Source organism: Orcinus orca, chromosome 2, assembly GCF_937001465.1.
Source record: "Orcinus orca chromosome 2, mOrcOrc1.1, whole genome shotgun sequence".
Taxonomy (NCBI): domain Eukaryota; kingdom Metazoa; phylum Chordata; class Mammalia; order Artiodactyla; family Delphinidae; genus Orcinus; species Orcinus orca.
Genome location: NC_064560.1, coordinates 56,408,041 through 56,417,215, shown reverse-complemented (window position 1 = coordinate 56,417,215; position 9,175 = coordinate 56,408,041). Strand labels below are relative to the sequence as shown.

Genomic DNA, 9,175 nt, shown 5'->3' with positions numbered 1-9,175 from the left:
GCCGAGGAGACTTACAGGTGGGAGGCTGGGGTGGGTGACTCCCCTGCGTGGAGGGTCATGTAAGGGAGAATTTCAGGGTTTGGATTTCTTCTTTCCTGTCAGGCTGAGAAAGCTCACTGATCACTGGCTTAACCATGCGTTATAGCAAACCCCAAAAGCTCTCCTTAGGGCGGTTTTGGGGGGACTATGGATACAGGTCACTCGGGCTGCTGATGGAGTAGGGACCGTGGGTCTTAGGGGCGCCTAGACAAGGATGACAGTCACATGGGGCTCACGCTGCCCTCGCACTGGAGTTCACCTCAACCTCTGGTCCAGCTTCAGATGATCTGAAAAGGATTAGTGATGATTAGTGCCATGTGCTGCCTTCCCACAGCTCCCCAGGGCTGGGCACCGCCCGCCTGATGAGGGGCTTCTGAAAGAACCATTTTGTCCAATTGTCTCAATTATGCAAATAGTGCTGACATTTCTAGCTGAAGGGCTGGTTGGGGGAGGGTCACTTCAAAGGGAAAGCTCTCGCTCCCCTCCCCTCCCCCCAGATCCCAAGGCTGCTTTTGTGGGATCCCCCATTGAGCAGCCTGGCGTGGGTTTGGCCGTGGTTTCCTTTCCAGGCCTGGGAGCAAGGTCACGAGACCGTAGCCTCATGGGGATCATGAGGGATCAGCATAGGGGCTCACATGCTCTTCCTGCGGATGTTTCCTCTTAAAGGGTGGGCCCTCCTCAGCCATCCTCCTGCTTGGCCAGAGGAGGAGGCCGAAGGAGGCCGGCTGCACCCTCTCCACCCCGCTGCTGCGGCAGGTAAGCTCCGATGTGGGTAAGCTCAGGCTGGCTGGACAAGGTCATGTGGGAATGACCAACGAATCCATGCTCCCTGAGGGGACAGGCCCCTTGTAGCTGACCATCACCAGGCTTCAGCACCTAAATGCAGGTGCCGGGGGTCTGCTGAGAAGCCCCCAGCTCCAGGGCTCAGCGTCCTGGCCTCTCAGTCCCTAGCACCTCCACCCTTGCTTCCCGGAGAATGTGAGTCTTCCCGAGAGCCTCCGAGAGCGCTGAAGTTCCTGGCGTTTATCAGCCAATATTTTAACCGTTAGTTAAATCCTCAGGGGAAAGACTGATTCGGCTGTGAAGAGAGGTGGAGATTCCTTCTCACTGCCATGGGTAGTGGGAGCTGGTTTGTGGAAGGCAGTTCCGCAGTAGGTGCCCAAGTCCAACAGTTTCATGTCTAGGGATCCATCCTAAGGCAATAATCCTAAAGGAGTAATGTAAATATAAGACAACATTCTAGAGCGTCGTTCGCTACAGTCAGACATAGGAAACAATCCAAATGCCCCAAATCGAGGATTGGGCACGTAAATCATGGTCTATCCACAGGATGAAATGTAATGTAGTCACTTTTTAAATGACAGAGAGGAATGCATAACGACAATGTAGGATGATCACATGTCTCATTACACACATACACACAGACACGTCTAATCTATTTATAGGAAAAAGCCGAGGAATACATTGAAATGTTAGCCAATATTTTAGATGGAGGCTGTATGCGTGATGTTTATTTATTCCTTTGTACATTTCTTTTTCCTTTACTTTAACAATATTCTATAACAAATACATTTTCCTTTTGTTACCAGAAGTTGTATCTTTTTTTTTTTTTTTAACCTTAGCAAATATAAGCAGAAATAGTGGGGATGTGGGAAAGGATGAAAATATTCACGGGAATTGTTCCTGGTTGACCAGGGATAGGAGATGAGAATAAAACAGGGGAGAGAGGTCGGGAGAAAAAAGACAAGACAAATTTGCTCTGTCTGAATCAAGTATTTAGGGAGGAATTAAGAAGGGAGATAGGCCTCTCTGGGAGTGGACTTGAATAATATGGGCTTGATTTTTGGGAAGGGTTGTCTTTGGGAATGTTCGCCAAATTACATTTTGCAAACCATCACGCAGCAGTTTTAATTCGTGGCGTTTGCAGTGATATTTGTAGCATAAAGTGGTCGCTCCCTGCCGTGTATTTTATGCCCCAGAAACTATAATTGGAAACATCAATGAATGTTGAGGGTGTTCCTGTCATTGTTTATGTTTTATTGGTTATTTTCCAGGAAAAGTCTGGGATGTTGTTTGGTTTGGCTCTTTGCAACCTCCTTTATTTGCTTTGCAAAGTTGATAAGTACAAGACACAGAATGACGCTCCGGGATCTTAAGTGGTTAGTCGTCATTCTGAACTAAGTGAAAACAAAACAGACTTTCTATTAACTTACAATCCTCTCAACTTGGAGCGTTAGGTATTTTTAGAAAATTCTCTTTTGCTTTGTTTGAAAATGTTTTCAAGATGTCCTATAATTCTGTATGTGTGTGTGTGTGTGTGTGTGTGTGTGTGTGTGTGTGTGTGTGTGTAAGTTCTGGACCTGGGAACATAGAAGCCCTCAACCAGGGGACTAATTGCACCTAGTCTCTGACCTAGAGATTAATGGGGTTCAACATCTTAACACCTCCATTAAAAAGACAGTCTCTGATTCACTGTTATAGAGCAGAAACTAACACAACATTGTAAAACAGTTATACTCCAGTAAAGATGTTAAAAAAAACAAAAAGAGTCACCAGGGATACGTTGAGACATAGAAGGATCTTACCTGCCCCTCTTTCTCTAGCTTTAATGTTAGACTCAGCAGTCAGTGAATGAATGACAGCATCCGTTGGGAGCAACCAGGGTCCAGGAAACGGCTGGTGCACACGTCACACACAGCAGCAAGTTTCCTAGGCTCCCATAGAAAGCACCTACTAGAATTTATCTTTCCGTTTTCCAGAAACTGTGTCTTCAATTGCTATCCAAGGAGGGGGGAAGAATGCATTTATTATGCTAGAGATGCTTAAAGAAAACTAGCTAATGTCAGCCCACAGAACTCCCGTCCGCAGCTGCTGGGGCCTTCTTGTTGCTGGGTGCCTCCCCGCCACTGCTTCTGGCTGTCACCCCCCTGGTCTGCCTTCTCCATGAACGTGGGGAGGACAGAGTGTCCCATTTCTGTTCCCCAAGGGTTGGTCATGCTTGATATGCCCCAAGGTAAAGGTAATGCTGGATTAGCGGATGGCCTCTCTCCATGGACCATGGCCTCTGTGGAGACAGGGCATCAGAGCGGGCAAATTCATCAGGCATGGTGAGGTAGAAAGCATGCCGGCCAGAGAGCATGACAACAGCATCCTATTTTGTTTGTTACTCGTTGTAAAAGTGATATATGAATCTGTAAAGTTGTACAACCATGTGGAAGAGCCAAGTATAGGTCCTGCTTCACACACTTCTCCTAATCCACTCCCCACTGCTGACCACGCTTGGTGGTTTGATGTCTGTCATTCTGGACTAGGGCTGCCCGATCACCTGGGGCACAGATATCATTTTACATTGTAGAGCAGCTGCATCCAAAAGAGGTGAAGCAATGTCAAAATAAGTGAAATTAATATAAAAACATATTTAACTCAATATATCCCCAATATGATCATTTCAAGATGTAGCCAACATAAAAAGCACATTAGTGAGATACTTTGTGTCGTTTTTTGAATACAAAGTCTTCAAAATCCAGCCAAACATCTTTTCTTTTTGAGGTCTAATGTTAGACATAGCAAATGGTAGTTTGCTGTTTTAAACTCACAGCGCATCTCAACTCAGACCGGGCTGGATTTCAGATGCCCAATAAGCCACACGTAGCCAATGGCTACCACGTCGGATTCCAGACGTTTACATCTCAAGGTTGGTTCTCGCACAGCTGGATGGTACCAGAAAGGTCTTACTACAACTTTTTTTCGGTTCATAATAGAGACAGTTACACTTTAGAACTTAGAGTTCTATTTTAGTCTTTTTAATAAGTGCATGATACGGTCCATCGTAATGGGTTCAACCAGTCCCCGATGTAGATGAATAAAAAATTGGTGCTTTCCAGTTTTTCACTCAGTTCAAAAGATACTGCAACGAACACCCATATATGGCCTTGTACACGTCAAGGTATTTCCAGATAACAGGTCCCTGGAAGCGGGTGTGCTGGTCAAAGGGTGTGTGACTGGACTGACAGATGCTGTCCCACTCCCTTCCAAAGACGTGCTGCCAGAGGTCTGCGAGAGGGACGCCGGCTCTCAGCCAAACTGGCCACCCACTGGCCTTGGGATTTGGACCTCAGTCCCCTTAAAACCGAAGTAAAACCTAAGGGTTGGCCTAAACACTCCTGAGTTCCTGAATGCCCAGCTCCGTGGCTGTCATGGTGGTGGTTCCAGCCCATCCGTTTGGCGCGTAGAGTGGTATGTGGGTGAGAGGTGCCCGTGTCACCTTCAGCAGGGCTGGCTTGGAGGGCAGGTGAGCAAACAAGCTCCGCACCACCTTGACTGAGGTCAGAAGACAACACTCAGCGAAGACCCTAACTCTGTTATTTGTACAATTACGATTACACTAATTCTTATTGATACGGGATCACGTATTAAGTGTTGTCACAGCGAAGAGGCAGCGGGGCAAGGGACAGCCCAGGCACGCAGTCTTCTCAGCTGCCAGCCTCGGGCATGCCTCCTGAGGGCATGGCATCCCGTACCCTTCCCCACCCCGGGGGCCCCAGTTCACACCACAGTCCCTGAGGGAATAGGAGTGCTGGCTACCCAGGAGCCGACACCTCACAGGTCTACGGGCTGGGTCTGTGTTCACGCATGCCACCCATGCTCTGGGCATCCTCACAGGTCCCGAGAACCCTGGGAGAGGAAGCCCGGGGGACAGGAACCTGGAGGGGTTTGAAGGACTGAAAGCACCCCTGAAAAGGAGAGGGCATCCCCCACCGGGGCCAGGTGGGCACAGGGGGACTGGCCTGGTCCTGCCACCCTCTCTTCCATGGGCACAGGACTGCACCCTCCCCACCACTGAAAACCAGATCGTGATCTCAGGCAACTACAGGGAGTCCCTGTTAACAGCACCTTCCCGACTCACCTGCCCTTCTAAGCAAGTTGTCCGGGTGATGCTGGCCAAGCCAGGAAGGGGCACTGGGGAGGGACCCCCAAGATCCCTGTTTTCATCCCCAGGCTCCCAGGCAACCAGGGAGGGGCTGGTGAATGGGAGGAAGGGAAGCTTGAACCAAGCATCCATCCCCTGCTACGTGATTCTTTTTCTCTCTCCTCCTTTTGTTTATTCTTTTAAAATATTTTATCATGAAATACAGTATTTATAAGAAGTGTATATCTGCATAGAGTTTAAAGAAGAATAACAAAGCAAGTCTTGTGTATTACCACTCGGACCCCCCTGGTTCTCCTCTCCTGTCCCACAAACACCCTGACTTTTGTGATGCTCACCCCTTTACTTTTCTTTTCTCTCTTGTTTTGCTTTGAGGTTGACATGGTTTTAAGTTTAAAAAATAATTTATTGAGATGAAATTCATATAACATCAAATTAACCACTTTAAACTGAACAGCTCAGTGGTATTTAGTACATTCACAATGTTGTGCCGTCTCCACCACCTCTATCTAGCTGATCAGAACATTTCCATCACTACAAATTAAAATGCTGAACCCATTAAGTGACTTCTTCCCATTCCCGTTTCCCCCACCCTCTTGGAAACCACCAGTTTGTGTTCTGTCTCTATGGATTTATCTATTCTAGTTAATCATTAATCTAAGTGGAATCATAAGGTGAATTACTGTGTCTGGCTTCTCTCCCTCAACATAACATTTTCAAGGTTCATGCACATTGTAGCCTGTATCAGTACTTCGTTCCTTTTTGTGGCTGAATACTAATCCCATTGTATGTATGTACCACAGTTGGCTTATCCATTCATTTCCTGAATGGCTTTTGAGCCATTTCCACCTTTTGGTTATTGTGAATAGTGCTACTCCGAACACGAGTGTACATGTACTTCTTTGAGTACCTGTTTTCAATTCTTTGGGGTATCTACCTAGCAGTGAAACCACTGGGTCATATGGTAATTCTACATTTAACTTTTTAAGGAACTGCCAACCTCTTTTCCAAAGCAGCCGTATCATTTTAACGTTTCTACCAGCAATGTATGAGGGTTCCAATTTCTCCACATACTTGACAATACTAATTACAGTTGACCCTTGAACAATGTGGGGGGTTAGAGGTGCCAACCCCCCAGCACAGTCGAAAATCCACATACTGCTATCTCTGCCTCAAAAACAAAGACATTGATAAATGATTCACCCAAGGGCAGGAAATGAAGAAGTCTGGCTAGAATCAGGACTCAAACCCTAGTTCTTTTGATTCCACACATTATGATCTACAATCAGACACAAACTTTTCCCCACATGCAGTTAAAGATCTGTAAAGTGAAAATACAGATACTGTATTCATTGAGAAAATCCTCACGTAAGTGGACCCGTGCAGTTCAAACCAGTGTTGTTCAATGGTCAGCTATACTTCCTTTTGTTTTGGGAAGCTCTTTTATTATGGCCATCCTGGTAGGGGTGAAATGGTACTTAATGGTTTTGATTTGCACTTCCCTGATGACTAGTGATGTTGAGCATCTTTTCATGTGTTTGGCCATTTGTACATCTGCCTTGGATAAATATCTATTCAAGTCCTTCACCCATTTTTAAAATTGGATTGTTTCTCTTTTTGTTTTTGAGTTGTGAGACATTTTTTTTTTTTTTTTTTTTTTTTTTTTGCGGTACGCGGGCCTCTCACTGCTGTGGCCTCTCCCGTTGCGGAGCACAGGCTCCGGACACGCAGGCTCAGCGGCCATGGCTCACGGGCCCAGCCGCTCCGCGGCATGCGGGATCTTCCCGGATCGGGGCACGAACCCGTGTCCCCTGCATCGGCAGGCGGTCTCTCAACCACTGCGTCACCAGGGAAGCCCGTGAGACTTTTTAATATGTTCTGGATACTAGACCCTTGCCAAATATATGATTTGCAAATATTTTTCTCTCATTCTGTAGGTTGTCTTTCACTCTCTTGATAGTGTCCTTTGAAGCACAAACATTTAAATTTTGATGAAATCCAGTTTATCTATTTCTTCAATTATTGTATTATACCAAAAGCATGAGTCTATGAATCCGTTGCTAAAACCAAGGTCGTGAAGATTTACCCCTATGTTTTTTTCTAAGAGTGTGATGGTTTTAGCTCTTACATTTAGGACTGGTCTGTTTTGAGTTAATTTTTGTATATAGTATGAGATAGGAGTCCAAATCCATCCTTTTCCATATGGATATCCAATTTTCCCAGCACCATTTGTTGAAAAGACTTTCCTTTTTGCTGGACTTGCAGTGACCATCCTCCAGGCCAGCAGTCCCTAGCCTCTTTGTGTCACAGGAACCCAGGGTGGCTCTCAGGCCCGTCTCCGCCCCCGTCCCCATGCCCCCAGGAACGTGCCTTCTGGGTTGTGAGCCCAGGTCCACGCAACATGGACCTCACCACTGCCATCCAGCAGCCATGTGGCCAGCAGGAGGGTCAGCCTGCCAGGGTCACTAGCCACTGTTGTGGGCCAGGTGCCAGCCATGTTGGAGTCTGAGGGAGAAGGACCAACGCGCCCTCTATAGGCACTCCTCAGAATACGCTCCCCTGATTTGAACTGCATGGGAGAAATTTGATAAGAACTCTACGATCAAAAAGCATGACTATATATAAGGCCTGGCACTGCCCTACATGCTGGCATGTCATTGTCAACCCTCACACAACCACCCAGGGGACTCCCAGCCCCAGGACTCTGAGCTGATCAGAAATGACCTTTGCACAATATTGCAAGGTCACAAAGCAAGCAACAACACAGCCTGCCTTTAAAATACTGATATTGTGTTCACCAAGGATTTTTTTTGCATTGATTTTATTTTTTTAATGTTGTGTGAAATGTTATTTACCTTAATCACTGAATTTGCGGTGCCCCAACATGAGTGCCTGACTGGCCTCACCCTAACCCCGGCCCCTGCCCATCAGCCGAGAAAGGTCCAAGAGCATTTCACCCACTCAGCAGATTCTGAGTGAGCCCGGATTTCTTCCCCGGGGTCCAGAGGCAGGCCTACCCTCAGAAGCATATCCTCTGACCTGTCTCTCCTACACTGGAACATGCAGTTCCTTGAGAGGAAAGACAAACGGAGGGGCAGGAAGCTGAGCGCAGCACGGGCAGTGGGGCTCAAAAGCTTGTTAAAATACAGAGTCCTCGGCCCCAATTCTGCTTCCAGGGCCTGGAGTGGAGCCCGGATATCTGCAGGTTTTTTTTTTTAACATCTTTATTAGAGTTATATCCGACATAAGCAGATGTCATAAGTAGATATCATATGCATAAGCTGATGTGAGTTGGTCCCACGAGGCCTTCATTCCAGGATATCAATGCTGTGTTAGCTTCTGCTTTATAACAAAGTGAATCAGTTATACATATACATATGTCTCCATATCTCTTCCCTCTTGCGTCTCCCTCCCACCCTCCCTATCCCACCCCTCTAGGTGGTCACAAAGCACCAAGCTGATCTCCCTGTGCTATGCGGCTGCTTCCCACTAGCCATCTATTTTATGTTTGGTCGTGTATATATGTCCATGCCACTCTCTCACTTCGTCCCAGCTTACCCTTCCCCCTCCCCGTGTCCTCAAGTCCATTCTCTACATCTACGTCTTTACTCCCGTCTTGCCCCTAGGTTTTTCATGACCATTTTTTCTTTTTTTTTTTTTTAGATTCCATATATATGTGTTAGCATACGGTATTTGTTTTTCTCTTTCTGACTTACTCACTCTGTATGACAGACTCTAGGTCCATCCACCTCACTACAAATAACTCAATTTTGTTTCTTTTTATGGCTGAGTAATATTCCATTGTATATATGTGCCACATCTTCTTTATCCATTCATCTGTTGATGGACACTTAGGTTGCTTCCATGTCCTGGCTATTGTAAATAGAGCTGCAATGAACATTTTGGTACATGACTCTTTTTGAATTATGGTTTTCTCAGGGTATATGCCCAGTAGTGGGATTGCTGGGTCGTATGGTAGTTCTACTTTAAGTTTTTTAAGGACCCTCCGTACTGTTCTCCATAGTGGTTGTATCAATTTACATCCCCACCAACAGTGCAAGAGTGTTCCCTTTTCTCCACACCCTCTCCAGCATTTATTGTTTGTAGATTTTTTGATGATGGCCATTCTGACCGGTGTGAGATGATATCTCATTGTAGTTTTGATTTTCTGCCGTTTTTTAATTTTTATTTTCAATTGTGGTCAAGTAC

General features: G+C 46.3%; 1 protein-coding gene across 2 annotated transcripts in view; it reads left to right on the top strand.

Moving 5' to 3' along the window:
* Positions 1 to 710: 710 nt before the first annotated feature.
* Positions 711 to 9,175, top strand: part of TRPM1 (transient receptor potential cation channel subfamily M member 1) — a 106,650-nt gene continuing 98,185 nt past the window's right edge. The window contains exon 1 of one of the 2 annotated variants that reach the window (XM_033402992.2): positions 711 to 795. The gene's annotated coding sequence lies outside the window, so the exon portion shown is untranslated. The remainder of the gene's footprint in view (positions 796 to 9,175) is intronic. The other variant, XM_033402993.2, reaches the window with a different exon arrangement.